Raw genomic sequence first — 18,137 nt, 5'->3', positions numbered from 1 at the left:
ACACAGGTGTTGGGAATGCTGCTGCACACAGGCCCATGCGCATGTGGTAGCTGCTCTCTCACAGCCAACAGCCCCAATCTGCTCTCAAGCTCCCAGAACTGAGGGCCAATAATTAGAGACTTATTGCTGCTGCTGGAACTCTTCGAGGGGGAGAGGTGAAACCAAGATTGTTTCTTGCTCCAGGGGAATTCTTGCCTTTATTGCCAGTTAATTCCACAAAGAGTAGCCACTGCAATTTAAAATCCTCTATCTATGCTTTAACCTCTGTTCCCATGTGAGGATTTTTCCATGGCTGTACTTGAACACCATATTGCTCTGTCACTGTTGTTGAGCAGTCCAGTGAACACCTGGAAGCCATCCTTGCAGAGGTAACACTACTCAGGGCACCACCCAAGCCAGAGGGTTGGGCTCCTCTCAACCAACACTCTCCATGGGCTGGAGTCCAAGGGTCTTTCCAGCTGCCTCAAAAGAGGGCAAACCTGGGCAGTTCAGCCCACTCAAGGCAGATATTTGAGAGAGGTGTAGTAAATGACTCATCAGAATTGCTCCACATCCCATTTTAACAGAGCTCAAGCTGGATGAGGTGAACGCCATCCAAAGTGATCATGTTTGAAAAATATATCAACCCAAATGCTGGAACACATTAGTAACATCAGGTGGAAAATTTCTGCTCTGTAGTATCTGCAAAAGGACAACACCATCTACAACCAAACCCGCCCGCCACACCCATGCGTTCCTGCTTATCAGCTCAGGCAGAATTTCAGGCACCTTTCAAACAAGAGAACTGAATTTTTTCAGCCCATCAACCTCAAAGATTAATTACATTTTTAATTAAAATTAATGTTTTCACACTGAAATGGCCTTTACAATGTCCCTGTTGCACTGAAAAGAGATGGGAGGTGGGGAACTTCCTTAACTACTGTTGCTACAGTAAACTCTGCTTCAAGGTACCCATGCAAGAGCAGTGTCAACACATGGGCTCAGTCTTTAAATCCAGCTGAAATTTTAGAAATACTTGAGTTCACACAAAGAAATAGAAGCGTACCATTAACTGCCATCACTCCCAAATTATTTTAATCACTCCTTACTCCATCTTTATTGCAATTATATGAGCCTTCCTGTGCAAAAATTGCATGCCACAGTATGCATGAATGACTTTTCATTAAGTGATCTCCTTCAGTAACTAATGGTCCTTCATTTAACATTAATGATGAATAAATCAATACATGTAGTAGCTAAAGATATAAGTTTCTTCATATTCAATTATTGTCCACAAAGATGCCTCAGGAGGGCGTCCACAGAAATATTGGGCAGTTCTAGGAAAGAGTTAATCATCTCTCATGAGTCGCTAAGCAACAGTATTCTGCTCTTATGGCATGTTTTGCCAGACAGAGCTGTGGCAATGATACAACCTTTCTACATCTTATCCAGAGAGTTTGCTGAAGACTTGCCTGCAAACAAACAGAACAGCAAAACCCCTGCTGCAGATTTAAATTTAGCTTCTGGTAGCTATAAGTTTTCAAATTACTTTAGTACATTTAATTTTCTGTTCCAAACCATTTTAATATGACTTCAGTGATGGAAGAGGGGACTAACTAAAATGCAGCTGTAGAACTAAAACCAAAGAAGCCCCAATATTCAATACCCCACTGCTAAGTCACTTCATGAGATGTGACAAATACAATAAAAGAAAGCAAACTTGGAAGACTGCAGAAATTCAGAAGCCAGGTTCAGTCTTCAGAAACTGTCTCTTCTCCCTCCCAAAGGGGAAAGAGAACCTGAGGAGGGTACAGGCAACTTCAAGCAGTTGCACTGGAGGTGCAACCCAAATCACACCAAGACTGCATCAATCATCGGGGTTACTGAGGGCTGGTAATTCATAAATTCAGTCTTATTTATTTGTGCTTATCTGGCTGTACATATCTGATAAACACCTTAATCAGAGGGAAGGATGCATCCTATAATAAGCAAAGCCAAACAACAGGGATTTAAATATCCATGAGCCCTGGGGAAATACATTTCCAGCCTTTGAAGGTTAATTTCAGGGACTTGCTTCTGCAAAGGCTCTGGGAACATTTAAACTCACACATGAACATCAAGATTGTTTCGGACAGGGCACATGTAAATCAAGCATATACGTCACTCCTTGTCCAGCCTCAGTCATTTAGTCTCAGCCAAGCTCTGTGAAACAACACAAATAAAATCTTTGTGCTGCCAGCATTTTCTAGCAAAAACTACTAATCAGATTTTATGGAGCCAGGTTTTGCTTTGTTTCCCGCTAATTTCTTAGCTGTCTTATATAATAGACCTACTTACAGTAATATTTTGGTCTGTGCTTATTACAGGGGACATATCAACTTACTGGGGCAGGAAAAATCTCGGCCCGAGCTCCTGGTTGCTGCCACTGAAGCTCTGGAGCAGTCTGACACCATCACCAGGAGCACAGGATTGGGAAGGCAGCCAGCAGCCCTGGAGCCTCCTTTAGTCACTGTGAATGTTCACTAGCTCTTAACAAAGTAAAAAACCTCAAATTGTTCTGGACTAACAGTTGGGCTGATGAATGCTGGCAAGTGTACAGAGATGGTCAACAACTCTCATGACTAAGATCACTTTTACTAGGGAGCAGAAAGGAATCTGTGTAAAGCAGGTCTCTGAATAATGAGTTTGCCTTCTGGCAAGTTGCTCCAAGCAGGCTGGGACTAAAGTCAAGGTCTATATGAAGAAGTATTACATCATATTACTTTGCTACGTAATTGACAACCAAATCACAAGAAAAGGGATGAAAACCTGGGAATCTGGGGAATTGAGGGGACTAGATCTATTGAGAAATAAATGATGCATCAAGCTTCACTTCAGTCTCTTAATGCTGATGCTGGTATTTGTTCCTTGGGATTTGTAAAGAGGTTTAAACAAGTGAGCATTTTTTATAAGAATACTGGGGTCTACTGTGTTAAAACAGCTTTAATCCCAAAAGAGAAAAAAATCTAAATTTCCTAAAACAGAATGACTCCAATATTGATGAAGAATGAAAAAACCTTTGAGTGAAGAAAGAGAAAAAAATCCTCCAAATACACACAAGTGTTTATTTTGGAAAATTATCTTGTAATGAACTGGGTTTGCTTTTAAAATACTTTGGATGATTATGGGAGGGGAGGTTGAGCAGGCTCACAGCTAAGACCACAGCAGCTTCTGGATTTACAGCTGAACCAGGGAGACTTGCGGGATGTAGTCACTCTAGGTACTGGGAAATCTGACAGCAAAAGCAAACTGTGGGGAGCTGGCAGCACTTCTGGAAGCAGTTAGAAAGAAGAGCACAGAGTCAGGAAGCCTGGGCAGAGGAAGGCTGAGGGTGTGCCAAAGGGGCAGGGTGGAGGTGTTCCTGATGGTTATTCCCCTCCTGCTCAGATGCAGGAGCACAAACTACAGCTGGGCACCACAGAGCCACCTCAGTCAAGGTCCTCACTTCACTGTACACTTGAACTTGGTGCCTGACTTGCAGGACTGATGGTATTTAAAATGCATAAGCAAGTTCTTTTCTGCTCTGGAAACAAGCCCAAGCTACAAAAGAGAAATTCAGCTCTAGCTCACTGAAGTCCTTTGAAGTCCTTGTATCTATGGTTCAGTCCTTTTTTCAGCATATGACCTACCAGCCAAAGGAAACCTGTGTATTTTTAAGCCAGGCTTTCATACTCACTTCCTAAATCTTAGGATAGTTCATGGTGTTTTGGAGGGGACAACAAGCTTCCATGTCTTTAAGTGATTCCTTACACATCTGAAATCTGGTAAAACACCAAGTGCCCAGGAATCCAGTCAGACTCTCTCAGGTAGTTCTTGCAACAGGGGTGGACAGTGACTCACTGGCTGAGGAGTAGAAGTGAGTCATGAAGCAGCATTTCTCCTTATTGAGCCAGAGTGTCCTACACTGACCCAGGGTCTCTGAACAACAAAGTGATTACATTATATTTCTGCTGTACTTTCTGAAAGGAGCTAATGAGATAAAGCTGGAGGGGAGAGGTCTGAATGCCCCCCTTGGAAAGGCAGGGCTCTCCACACACTGCCAGGGCCATTCTCTCACACAGGGTCAAACAGCCTGTAGCAGGGATGTTCACTGCTGGGGCTGCCTGCTTTTCTGACAATATGAAAATAAAGCTGGAATGAGCCTCTGGAGGTCACATGGTCTTCTGCCCTCCTGAACAATAGTACTTGAAAAAATTTGTTAATATTATCTGAATTATTTCTTTGGGACCAGACATCCTGAAAAACAGGAAATCTCAAGTAATGCTCTCTTGCATAAAGCATGTAGGTCACTCCCCTATCATCCCTCCCTCTCCCCCCCCGCAAGCATGTTGTAATACAGACAGACAAGAATTTGGGGCACAATCATTTCCTATATTCTGAAAAAAACAAGCAAAACTGACAGCAACTTGCTTTTACTCAGAAACAGCAAGGTAGTCTTTCTGTGTGTCATTAATTAACCTGTATTTTTTCTAGCCTCATAACCCACGCTTCCCTGTCAATCTGGTGTTTTAGTATCCAGATCAGATCTGGTTTAGCTCACATTTCCACAGAACTCCACAAACCCTCACTCTGCCAGGAGGGATGGCTCAGAATATATCAAGCTCTCCTTGTGCAGTTGCTTCCAGCCATCTTCCACTGTAAACCTTCCCCAGGAGGGACTGGGGTAACCTGTCACCTGCCAGCTTAGCTTAGCTTAAAGGATGACTATTGAAGATAAAAAAAAACTAGTAACCTAAAGTGCTGATTTTTTGGGGAAATAAATCGTAATTTCTTCAGCAGCTCTAAATTCTCCTGAAATTTGTTACTATACTCATAGATCCACATATAGCTACATTTGATATTTATGTGCAGTCTGGCTCCTTTGAGCCAGGGAAATGCCACTACATGGAAGGAAGCCATCTGTTCCAAAACAATCAGGTTGACCTTGTTTTCCAGCAGGCCTGGAGCTAAAAGAAAGGCAAGTCTTTATCTCTCTGAGGAGACAAGGTGTCATGCTCTTGAAATGCAGAACAGCTTCATGGGGACACTCAGAATCCCTGCCACGATGTATGGAAGGATGCGACAGGCAAGATCAGGCTGCCAAAGCAGGGGTGCAATGGGTATTTCCATCTTTTTAAGCATCAATTCCAGCCGTGAGGGATTCTGAGGATACCTGCCCAGCACTTTGGAGAAGCAGGGAACAGTTAATAATTGCACCAAAGCTAAGAACTACTCTTCTGCCTTTGGTACTATACCTGTGAGAGCAGCTTGTAGCTGATCCATTGGAGTCATCTGATGTGCTGGTTTACATGGGACACAGAGCCCTTTTGAAATCCCAAGGTGCTGGATCAAGGATGGAAGCTTAGAAGCTTATTTCTCACCTTAGAAGAAAACAAATGCATTCCCTCAGGCATGAGAGAATAGGCATCTCTTTAAACTTCTAAACTTTTAAAATTTAACTTTAGAAGCTATTCTTTTTCTCATAAAAGAAACTAAGAACAGAAATATCACAATCCCATCTCTGAGTGCTCTGTAAATAATTAATGATGACACACCTAACGTAACCAGCTCTGGCATTACAAGAACTCCCCAGTGTTTTGCTGTGTGAGTAAGACATTGACTGCAGCCCTGGGGAGCTGGCAGGTTCCAGGAGCCTTGACGAGCTCTCCAGAGCACAAATTGAGAGCTCAGAAGCGAGCAAAGAAATCTAATGATTTGACCAGCAACCAGTTGTGCTTCTTCTCACCCCATAACACTGTGATCGCTAATGAGCACCAAGGCAGGCAAGCAGACAGGCCTGTGCTCTGATGAGAGTGCCTGAGGGAGGGAATACCCACCCTTTAATGCTACAGGGCTCATACTTACCCTGGACACTGGCACAAGACCATGATTAATGTCAAAATCTACTGGACAGTTTCTGGTTACTGTTGACCTGGGCTGGGGAAAGACTCCTGTTTAATCAGAGATTGTTTTTGTCCCTTGTGTTAATCTTTCTCCTGTTATTATTTTTCCAGACAACCTCATATTTTTGCTGAATACAGACAGCAAAAGATTAAATGGCTGGCTGGATCAGTTATTTTAAAAAAACACCTTATACTTGCTTTGCAATTAGGAGAAAAAAATGTGTCTGGAGAATATGGAAAATTTTCAAACTTGTTTTTAAACCTACCATCCTTTTCCACAGAGAATGCTTCCAGTCATAGAAATGTCAGAGCAAAGGCCAACAGCTGTCCTCATCCACATGGCAAGGACTCCAGGAGAGGGAGCTCAGAGGCTCCCAGGTGCTCAGGATCACCTGCAGACTCAGGCTTTGGTGTCCCAGAAGATGTCTTGTTGCTGATGGCTTCTCAGTGTTGTAATACATCTCACATGGCAAATTTCTCTGGGTGGCTTTTAACAAACTGTTCAGAATTTATTGCTTTCTTGCATCCACATCGTCTCAAAAATCCTTTTCTTTTTTAATATGGTATTTGACTACACAATGCATCTGATTTCTCAGGGAACAACAGCTCTTCAGCAGGACCCTTTTTAACGAACAACCATAAAGAAAAACATCTTTTGTAGAATCAACATTTGACATAAGGCCTCAAAAACAGTGTTCTTTTTAGATTTTAACTGCTTTCCTCCTTTTGATTTTGTTTTATTCCCATACTTTCTAAGTTCCTGTTTGATTTCCCCTATTTTCAATACTCCTCAATTTTTGCTAGCAACTCTGCTCTGAGAGATGACCTTCATTATTATTCTATGCCATACAATGCATACTCCATCTGTGAGCAACACAATTTGCTTTGCTGATACTTTCCCCCCTGCTAATATAAATAACCAACCTAAGCTGTTATATCCAAACTGGGCTCGATCCCATATCCCAGACTTAGTGGCTCGTGATGCTGAAGAATTCAAATCTCACAAAATCAGGAATTATTACTAAAGGTATTCTTATAATGTCACTAATTTATTAGAATCACATCTTTCAATATGTAGGTTTCTCCAGGTCTTGAAATTATTAAGAACTTGAACAGAGGAATGTCAAAGGCTCAGAAGGTAAAAAAAGAAGAGCTCTAGGAAGGATGTGCCACAGGATCTAAGTTATAAATCATCCATCCTTGGACATCCTTTTTCTCAGGTTGTGATTCTATGGGGAAGAAAGTCACTTGGTTCATGATCTCTGATTGCTTGTGACAGAGTTTATGCAGAACCTCTTGCTGTTACACCTGTAAATTGAGCTCTACTACTGCCAAAATCAATGCAAACCTCATTTCCTCCTGATCACACCTTCCATGGTTTTGCAGGGACAGTGCTACCCACTCCCCACAGCAAGCAATGATCTGAGAAGCTGGAAATAACCTGCTCACTTACAACTTCATCAGCGCTGCTGCTCTGCTATGTGAAGTAAAAAATTTTCCCTCTCGTGGTCCCAGTAGAAAGCAGGTCACCTTTGTGAAAAGGGGACAGCATTACTGGTTTTCCTATTCTGCTCTCCCACTTTAGTCCCAGTTTGTTCCCAGTCTCTCCATAGCCAGTCTCCTGTGCTGTGTGATGGTACACTCTTCATCTCTCATTCACTTACAGACAGCACACAAACCTTAACAACCCCAAACTCACCACACTGACACATCAGCTGTCCTAGTCCCAGCATTTACCACTTCTCAGGGTCACCTCTGGTCCTCTTGGGAAAGAGCCAGCCCAGCCTCTGAACTCCTCAGCAGGGACATCCTGCTTTCTCAACTGATGCTAATTTCTGCAGGTCTGCAGAGAAGCCTTTCCAGTGTTCCTCTGGCCTTCCATTTGCCTCTGCTTCTGCTCCTCTTCAGAAGAGCTACAGCTCAGCTGCCAGTTTATCCTATCACTGTTCCCATCCTTCTGGCTCCGGTTTCCCAGCTCGGGACAGTCAGTCTGTTGCACCCCAGGTTTCAATCCATTCCAACAAACCCCTCTGCTCCCCAGTATAAGATTTTCATATCATCTCTGCCAGTCCTTCACTGCCCCCTAAATATCTAAATAGCCCCTGTGCTCTCCTACCCCACCAGGAAGCCTGTACCTGCCCAGGGAGCAAGGCCAGCTCTTCTGAAAGGGTCCAGACTGGCCATCATATCTGCAGACTGAGAAGTAGGCTCTGGAAATCATCTCACTGCAGAAATGGCAGATCATCAGCTACTCTCTCTTCCCTGGTGATACTATCTGGTTTCATCTGCCAACATTTTTTGTCATCTATCAAGAATGGTGCAGGCCATTGAATAAGTGCATTTTATTGTGATAAGAAGCTTTAGAACTTGGGGCTAATGTGTGTATGGAGAAATTGATACAATCAGTTCAACTTTTCTACTAATCAATTCAAGAAGGCAAATGCACAGTTAATTGGTCACAGTGCTGAAAGAAGAAAAACATATTCAGTTTTCAACAAGTTGTTTCAAACTTTGCTCTTTCAATGGCTGTACCTAATTAGGTTCTGCCTACATATCTGTGGGATTTCACAAGTCCATGAAAACAATGCCCAAAGACAGAAAGTTTTACAAGACTTTATATAGTGTGGGTTTTCTTTCTCATTATATATCTGACAGGCAGAATAACAACTTCCTACTCACACTGCATAGGTAATTAAAGTCAATGTTTGTAAGCAATCCTACGCCCCCCACCATCCCAGCACTCCAACTGTGTAGGCGAAACTAAATGTAACATTTTGTCAAGGCCGAGCAGTATCCTTCTGTTCTACGGCAGCTTCAACTGACCATCAGGGGATGGGATTGCCCATCTTATTCTACCCCTAGGTAAAAGGCAGCAGCTCTTGTCTAAGACACTTAACCTCGAGAGGAAGAGCTGAGCAATGAATAATTCACCATTTAGGTATTTATCCAGTTTGGACCTTGTCTAAAATAGAGTCCTACTCATCCAAAGTGGAATCTAATGAACTCTTTGATCACAGCATGTTGGCAATTGAAGTTAAAGCTCGTCACAATGATGAGTGCAACATCTCTTGTCAAGATACTGATTCAGCATTAACTCAAAATGATCCAAGTCACCCCCAGAAGGTGTTTAGGAGCAGGAGAACCATCAGTGAACAAACCTAGACAACTCTGCTTCCTTTGACAATACACAGCTTTAGGCTATGAGACACATCAGAAATACAGCCTTCCAGTGAAATCCATGTCTTGCCCTGTCAAGGGCATGTTTCCCCAAGAACTCTCTTCTAGAAAACATGGGTATGGTTGAAGTGGTTGCAACAAGTGAAATGTAGCTGGTGGTCAGAGCTCTATTACATAAGCTTTGCATGAAATTGTTAAATCATGGACATGCTTGACTGACACCAATGACTATCCAAAAGCTATTTACAGTGGTATCAACACACCAGTGAGATCATTGTCCTCCTCTCTCACTTCCCAATACCTGGATTCTAGCAGATCCAGGTAAATCAACTGCGTCTTCATAATGAAAACAGAAATTTAATTATTCACAAGCATTCCCCTTGAGCTTTCTCTGGGCTTTTTGTGAATGATTAACAGAGCAGCTGCTCCAGACAGCACTCTCAATCCCTGCTTGCTGGCCTGTTAAAAGCAGTGACTCATCTGCACATGACGTCAAACCCCCCTCTCCTCTGAAATGGCAGGAAGGAGGTTTCATTAAAAAGATAAAAAAAGGTATCAACATAACAGCCTGAACTTCCTCCCAAACACATGGGGTTTGGTCAGGGGTCATCTCTGCTGCTGCCTGAAGAGCTACACTGTGCATATGCACCAACAGCTCCTTCAAAAGGGTAAACTTTCCTGTTGAATACTAAAACCCTAAAATATACTTCATCAAGCAAGTTGATTTATTAGAAACTGACTCAGAAATCAAAACAAACCCCAGCATTAGGCCTTCTGGTAAATCCTGCTCGTGCATCTCGCAGGAACGCTTCCTGCTCAGGCTCGGCAGGGCAGTGAGTACACACCCTGTCCTGGCTCTCCCCCCACTCACTGCGAGGTGGGAGGACTTTCACAAGATGTTGACACAACCCAAAGTGGCTGTTAATCAGTCCTTGAGATTACTCAAATAATACTGCCCATTAACACCCCATAAGGGTGCCCAAATAGACACCAGAGAAGCATCAACAAGGCTAGTGCTGCCAAATTCCAGATCCCCTATCCTCTGTGTGTACCTTGCCAAGGTTGTGCTGAAATGTGTAGACATCCAAAACCTCATACATGAACACAGCCCTGACTTTGTAAAAAAACCTGAGTCTGGTGCCATCGAAGTTAAAAGCAGAAGTAGTAACCTAGAAAGGAGCTGTTTCTCTGTAGTTAAAATTCTGGTTTTTACTCCAGGTTGCAAGTCCTGTCTCATGGACATTTTACCCAGAAAACATGCAAAGTGATGGAGAGGGGAACAAGCCGGGTAACTCGAGATTTCGCCTTAAATGGGATTAATTACTAACATCTGTGATACCTTATTTTCTCTGCTAGCTTTAGGCAGCACAGCCAAGCCCCAGCCTCCTCCGAGCCCAGCTCCCGCGGCAGCGCATCCCAGACAGCAGCCGCCGCTCAGCTGGGAACGGCAGGGCAGGGCAGGAGATATATTTAGCTCCGGTCCCGGCTGCAGCATCGCTTACAGCTCGCGACTCCTGACTTCCCCAGCATAGCGTTGGAAGCAGAAACACTGCTGCTGCCTCAATCTCTTCACCAAAGGCAGTCAATTAGGGAGTAGAGTGGAGGTTTGGAAAAAGCACGTAGCAGCGTTGGGCCCTCCGCACGCGCGGGGTTTGTGCCAGGGATGGAGAATGCAGCTGGAGAACGGCTGCGCTCCCACCTGCGCTCCTTCCCCTCACACCTCGTCAGGACACAGACATGGTATGAAAGCCACGAAATGACTGACCAAACACATTTCACAGACAAGGTGCCGGCAACACAGTGTTACACACAGGCTGAGAGTTGCCATGACAGTGGCCTCTGCCCAACACACTTTTTATTTAAAAATAATCAACACCGTCCTTCTGTCATTCTGGTGTGAAATGGGTTTCCTGTCCAACCTTTTGGCTGTTAGTATTCTTAGCCTTGATTCAGTTTAACTGCTCATTTTTCTGTGGGGTCTCTGTCTATCTGCAGTCCAAATCAGAAGTTTTCTCACATAGATATGCAGCAAAGAGATGGAAAGTTCACAGCAAAAATGTCCCCTGGGTGTCCAAGTTAACTCTGGACAACAGAGCACACTAAAATGGGAGTGCTCATCTTTCTAGAATCAATTAGCAACAAAGGTGCCAATGGACTTGAATTTTGCATGTGCCTCATAATCTTGTATTTGGAGCTTAAATAACATTTCAGTTTGCAAAAGCACCAAGCTGCCATCTGACAGCTGCCATAACACCCTATGCAACTACTTAAGGACAAGAAATGGGGAATACAATACCAAAAATGTGGTCATTGCTCACACAAGGCTTTCCAAAAGACTTTGCATTCTTGGCAGAAGCACACACAGAAAAGAGAAGAGAGGAGAAGGTTGCAGAAGTGCCATCAGCGGGAGCTGAGGGCTGAGCAGAACAGAGCTCCTGGGCTCCACTGCTCTGCCTTCCCTGGAGAGACAGAGTCTTTCCTTCCCTCCGTGGAAAGTCAGTTAAAAGTGAGTAGAGAAAGGAAGAGACGGGAGATGAAGGGGAGTTTATGCAAGAACAGACATCAGGAAAAGGAAAGGAAGAAAAACAAGTTTGGAGAAAACTGGGAAGATTTGCAAAAAGTGGTAAAGAGAATATGGGGCAGTGGCCATCCAGAAATAGAAAGCAGAATGAGTGAAAGCTGTGGATAACACCACTAAAACTAACCCTCTCCAAATGGTGTGGAGACTGCATCTGAAGATCCTCTTTCTCATTCCTCCTTCTTACAAAAGTCTCTCCTCTGGAATAGGGCTCACCCTCTTTGCCCTGCTCCTGCAGGGACACTGGAAGCAGGGGAGTCTGCCTTCATTGCCACCAGCTGGCACCAAGGACTTCCCTAATGCTCTTGGCTGCCATCCCTGACTAAGATATCTCCTGCTTCCCCAGGCTGTGCCAAGAGAAAGTGGCGTGCCAGAGACCTGGAGGACCTCCCTCCTGCTCTTGGCCAGGATCACCTTGGAGCAGAATGGGAGCAGTAAGTACTTTCACTCCTGTCTACTTGTGCCACGCTATTGCTGCTTGGCCTCACACACAGAGCCTTCGGCAGCTACAGAAACTCATTACTTACAAAAATTACAGAAACCCCTTAACAACCCCATATTTGCCATCAGTACCTTCTTATAGGAAAACGTGGCATTTTCATTAAGGAACAGAAGGAAAACAGAGGTTCTCATCCATCCCTCTTTAAGTACCCCTTTGCTTTTCTGTTAGTTTTTTCTTTTACTGGAGATATTTAGGGTCTTAGATTTTCCCCATTCTTCTGCTCCAATGTGGCTATAATATTTAGGAGACTCTTTTTCACACAGGATGCACAGGTTGCTCTGCATGACAGGACAAGCCAACCTTTATGTCTCCCAGCCAGCCCTTCCACTCTTCCTGCTGTCCCAAAGGATTTAATTTCCCATTTCTTCTGGAAGTCAGTGCAACATCTTGGGACACTGTTTGGGCACTTACATGCTGAACAGGACTAACCTGACCATCACACTCTCTGATATCAGCTGCCCACACATGCTCTTAGCCCTTCCCACGCAGCAAAACACAATTTAGAGTAAAAGCATTTCAAGCTGATATATTTTTTTGAAGCAGGGTCTTACATGGAGCACAACCACGTTGTATTAAAATACAGGTCTGAGCTCTAGCTCAGCCCTCACTGCCATGCAAAAGCCACAGCAGCCTAGACCTAAAAGTGTGGCTCTTCCTGGGAATTCAGTGGGATGCTCAGTTGGGTACTTGGCAAGGCCTGGCAGGGCAGGGAGGGAGCTCAGGGATGAGCACAGGTGTCCTCTGCCCAGGCCTGCCAGGCATCAGCCCAACCCACCATGTGTTTTTGGGGTCTGTTGCAGGCTGTGCACCCTGCCCTCAGAAGAGGCACAGAATTGCGAACGCAGCTCCTCTCCCTCCCCTCTGCAGGCACCAGGCTGTGCCCAGCTGTGCCCCAGCACCCCAGAGGAGAAGCCACACAAGGCAGAAATCATCCCTTTTGCAATGCCTCTCTTCACTGTTTGCCTTGGCTTCAAACCACACCCTGCTCCATATTCTAAGTTTCCTGCCCTCCAGAAGAGCCCTCCCTGTCAGAGGTGAGCTCTTCTGCTGCTTTCCAGCTGGAAAATTATGTGCAGGAATCTCATACCCACAGCCAGAACCTATTAGAATTTATACAAGCTTTATTTCTCATTAATTTTATCTTGAAGCATGACTCCAGAATTGTAACAGTGAAGAGAGCTCCCCTTTTCCTGCATCTGAAAAGAAATAGCTGTTTCTCTGGTGCTGAGCCAGCCAGGGAGAGGGGTTAATTTAAACCTCAAAAATGCAGGTACCCCATTAAAGCAGTCTGAGCTTTCTTACATGTTTGTAACAGAGGACACCCCAAAGCTGAATCCACGCCTCATGCACAGCTGTTTTAAGAAGTTACAGAGTGTAAGAAAACAGGAGAAAGACAAAGGAATTGTGCTTCTGATTTCATCAATTTAGTTGGCTATTTAAATTTTCTGACCAGCTACTCAGCCACAACTGAATGGTTCACACAACAGAATCAAGGTTAAAACCACTTAGTACTCCATAGAGAAGGCACAGCCAGCCTTGTACTTCACTGCTCCTGAGCATTACCTGGGGGTTAGACAGCAAAACAGAGAGCCCCTTAAAGGGCTGCTGCACAGGGAAATGTAATAGAGGTTTTTCTATATCTGTGCTTGATATCACAAGTATTACTGGGCTTATCTCACAGGAAAGGAGCTGGCATTAAGAAAAACATTTCAACTGAGAGGGGGGGTTTAGTTTTGGGGCACACTGTCCAACATTTTGGATTTACCACCACAGGCTGATTTGAATTTGTTAGAAAAACATCACTCAGATACGATTTAAATGCAGCTGATCCTGACTGGGACTGAAGGATGAACAAGACTTCTTGAGGTCCCAGTCTTTCCACTTTTGTGCCAGACTTAACCATAAATGCTGGAGTATACATTACAACACAACTTTTTTGGCATATTGATTATTTTCATCATCATTCACTGAACTGTCATGCTAAATGTTGCCGTTTCCTCATATTAGCCCAGCCAGAATGAATCAATGTTTTATCATATTTAAAAATAATGTATGATATTTCATTGCCCTCTGCAGTACCTCTGTGCCAGCAGAACATTCTTGTCATTGCCAACACAACACTCTGTGTCAGCCCTTGCCAAACAAGAACTGATTACCCAAGCCAGTTTTCCCTCCGAGAACAAGGAAGAACCACCTTGTCCCTGATAAAAGAGACCAGAAAAAACCCTCCTTCATCCCAAATGCAGCTGTCAGCTTACACACCCAGCCAATTCTTTGTTGTTTTTCCCAGAATATTTCCTTCTTGCCACATCATCATGTTGTGCTTTCAGAGTTGTTATCCACCATAATACTCATCTAGGACCACATCCCAAGCCCTCCTGAGAAATAAAAAAGAACAGATTCTTTCACCTGAAACTTCTGTGGAGATGTTCCTCTGTGACTTGTCATTGTTGGCTCAGCTCAGCTAAGGCTGACTCCTCACTGTGAGCTTGCAGAAGGACCCTGAAGCATGATCTCCACAAGGCAGGGAGACTTAAAGCTGCTGACAATTTATTCATGCAAGATCCTGGTTCAGAGAGCAGCTGAAACCCTCAGCAAGTTCTAATGAATTTGTCACCCTGTGTAACTGGGGATTCTACATTCAGCATTGTTTTTCACAACAGACACACCAAATTCCCCTCTGCAGGAAAAAGACATCAGCACTCTTATTCTCCACTGCAGAGCCTGGTGTGTAAAGACAGATGCTGGGTTTGGAGTAGGAACTCCAGAAAATTCTCAGTGGTAATTTTAAAAGGAGATGACAGAATGTTGAAGTCAACTTTAAAATACCTTCTGATTGTTCCCCCCACCAAGTTTCCTTTCAGCATTAGAGAGCAGCAGTTTTACCACACTGATATACACAGGGGTAACCAGATTTTTCCATATGGGTAAATACACAGAAATGTTCCTGACCTCATATTCCTGGACTGCCTTTGAAACCTACAGCTACAATCAAAGGCAGAAGTCCTCAGCCAAACTGCTACTGTCCCCTGCCTTAATGGGGGGCATTACAGACCAGCCACAAGTTTGTTTTCAGTGTGTCCCTTCCACAAATTTTGTAGTGTACTGGGAAAGAGGAATGCAAATAAGATGCTATCTATTTCTAGACAGCCAAAGGATTAGCTCCTAACTATTTTCTTTGCATGAAAACATGTGGTTACAAGAGCTGTTGAATGAGTAAATAAAAAGATAAAGTTAAGTGAACTAGATAACAGAATTTGAAATAACTACAATTCATGATAATATATACTGCTGGTCTTGCTTAGGCTTTGCTAAACACTAATTTGAAGAATAGGTTATTCCTTTCCCTTAGCCTGTGTCTCATTAGTCATGTTCCAAGGCAACAGGTTTCCATGACAGCAAACATTAACTCTCTTGGAGCACAGCCCGTTATTTCTGCTACGAACACTAAGCTTTCACTACTATACTTTAACCTAGACCAGCTATCTTCATAAAAAAATCCCTGAAATATCCTAACAGACATTTAAATCAACAGCTGTATTTTATTTGTACTGTGACCTTGCCAAGGAACATGCAGGCTATTGAATTTAGTAGGAATGTCATCAACTCCCCCAGAAGGATGCTGTTACCTGCTCTGAGCTCACAAATTCTGGCAGCCATCTAAATTGAAAAGACAATGATGCAAGATGATGATGCACACTCCATGCTCATAAAGACACTGGATGAAGTTAATGAAAACCCTACCATAGGGATTAACTGCGGAACTGAGACCTTTGGGTTTAGTCACCTTGTGCAGGGTGAGAGCAAAATCCCCCTCACACAGGAGCTGTGCTGACAGAAATACTTTCAGACGCATCTTCAGTGGAGCAGAACGTCATGGACAGGCAGGGATAAGAGTTCTCTCTCTATATGAACTGTTATTTTGAGGGGACTGTTAACTGAATGTCTCTGGGTATCTTTGAAAGCTCCCCTCACACTGTTACACTCTTGTAATCTTTCCTTATAAACCAGTCCCTCCTGACACCTAATGTACCGGTTTTGCACGCTGTATTACTCCAATACAGCACAGTGCTAAGCAGAGGATAGAAAAATGTATTATCTATTCAAAGGACTGTAAAATAAAGGAAAAAATGGTAACTCATCCTTTTATAAGTACAGCATTATTCCGTCCAGTGAAAATTCAGACACAGAATCACATCCAAACTTTACTGTAAGTTTCCCACCTGAGTTTCTGAAAGCACAGCGGGGCTTCGCAGGAGCAGTGAGGAGGACGTCTTGAAGATTCCCGTTCAGTGCCTCTTTGTTAAACAAAGGCTGATGGGAGGTAACCTAAATGTCAATTTTTCCTACAGTTATTTGTAAGAGTTGACACCTTTTAATGAGCCATTACACTCAGAAATTCATAATGAAAAAAGAAAACAAAAATTATAAAAATCGATCCTATGAGATCCTGCCACTCTTGCCTCTCACTCATGATGATCTGTCATACTTTTAATATTCCTTTTGACATTATTACACTTATTTTTACCCCAGTCTAATATCTGTCTCCTTCTTTTTAATTGCCATCCTATGTTCAAAGATGTCACAACTCACGAGTTGCAAACAGTAGCAGACAGAGAACCAGCTCTGTCCCAGCTGGTGAGTAGTAAGATCACAAGAAGAATCCTCCAGGCAGAGATGCCCATACGAAAATCAAGCAGCTTTTTGTTAGATGCAGCTGGCAAAAGCAAGGAAGGCAATCTAGGCTAGCAACATGACCGTGATTCACGGTTATTTTAGTAAACACAATTTTGCAAACTAGGACATAAGTACTTGAGGCTTGTCAGCAAGGTGAGAGTTTAGGTAACTGCAAAAGATGAGATGAAATGGGGAAAACTGTTAAGGAATCTGCTAATACCTTTTTGGATAATAATTTCATAAAGTCATCTCAGAAAACTTGACACTGAGCATTGCATAGTATGACTATATGTTGAAAAGGCAAGTTGAAAAGAGCAAATATAAATGAAATGGGTAATGCTTCCCAGCTCTGTCAATTACGTACAAAGATACGTGCATCTCCTGCTCTAAGAAAAATCAAGGAACTAAGATAACAAGAGAGACATCAATCTTCTGATGAGCTCTGCTCCACAGTGCACTGATCTATGCAGAGTCCTGTTGGTGGCAATGGAGTTGCACAGAGATGGAGACACAGGCATTCTGACAGTGACCTAAGGGTAAGCCGACAATAACGGGGTTTCATTTGGGCTTTTTCCCTTTGGGAAAGTTGGGTTGAGCTGAATTCCATTACAAAACCATTCAGGTGAGTGATCCCTTTCTCACTGAAGACTGTAAAAAGTATAAGTACAAGTTTTATGCTTCAAACCAATCTGGTTTTAAGTATGCCATACATGCAGGCTGACACTAGCAAAACTCACATTAATTAATGCTCACCTGCCTGCTTTCTGTAGCCCACCTGTAGGCAACAGGAAACTGGAGATGTTTCTTAGAGCATGAGCATAATTTAGCAGTTCTTTAGAGTACTTGACATATACTTTCCATTCAGTTTTGTAGTACAAAGGCAGGTGGCACAACAAGCACACCATATTCCAATAAACTTTTGCACTAAGCAAGGAAACCATACTAATTCCCTCACATTTCTCAAGTTGACACTGGATACATCAGTTTGGCAACGCTGTTCATTTCAGATGCTATACTGATATGGCTAAGTACCCCTAGCTAGTCTATTATTTTTTTCCATAAGGAATTCTCCTTCATTTGAAATTACAGGGAAAGAAGTCTTCTAGCTCTCCTTAGAATGACTGAAAAGACAGGTTTATGATATCCTTATTCATACCAAGAAATTTTTTGAAAATCTTATTTTGATATAATCCAGAATTCAAGCAACATGACAGTTTCAAGAGTCAGAGAATCACAGCATGGCTCCAAAAACGAGTGAAAGCAAATCAAACTACTGATGATTTCACTGAATAGAAGTCACTTA

The 18,137-nt window shown here is 43.2% G+C and overlaps 1 long non-coding RNA gene across 1 annotated transcript in view; it reads left to right on the top strand.

The window, feature by feature from the left end:
• LOC113950617 overlaps positions 1–2,611 on the top strand; it is a 105,823-nt gene extending 103,212 nt beyond the window's left edge. Inside the window, exon 5 of the long non-coding RNA XR_003528803.1 lies at positions 2,346–2,611. This is a non-coding gene — a long non-coding RNA (uncharacterized LOC113950617). The remainder of the gene's footprint in view (positions 1–2,345) is intronic.
• The last annotated feature ends 15,526 nt before the right edge of the window (positions 2,612–18,137 follow it).

This window comes from Corapipo altera, unplaced genomic scaffold (genome assembly GCF_003945725.1).
Source record: "Corapipo altera isolate COAL_440 unplaced genomic scaffold, ASM394572v1 54, whole genome shotgun sequence".
Lineage (NCBI taxonomy): Eukaryota > Metazoa > Chordata > Aves > Passeriformes > Pipridae > Corapipo > Corapipo altera.
This window is presented reverse-complemented; position numbering and strand designations above follow the sequence as displayed.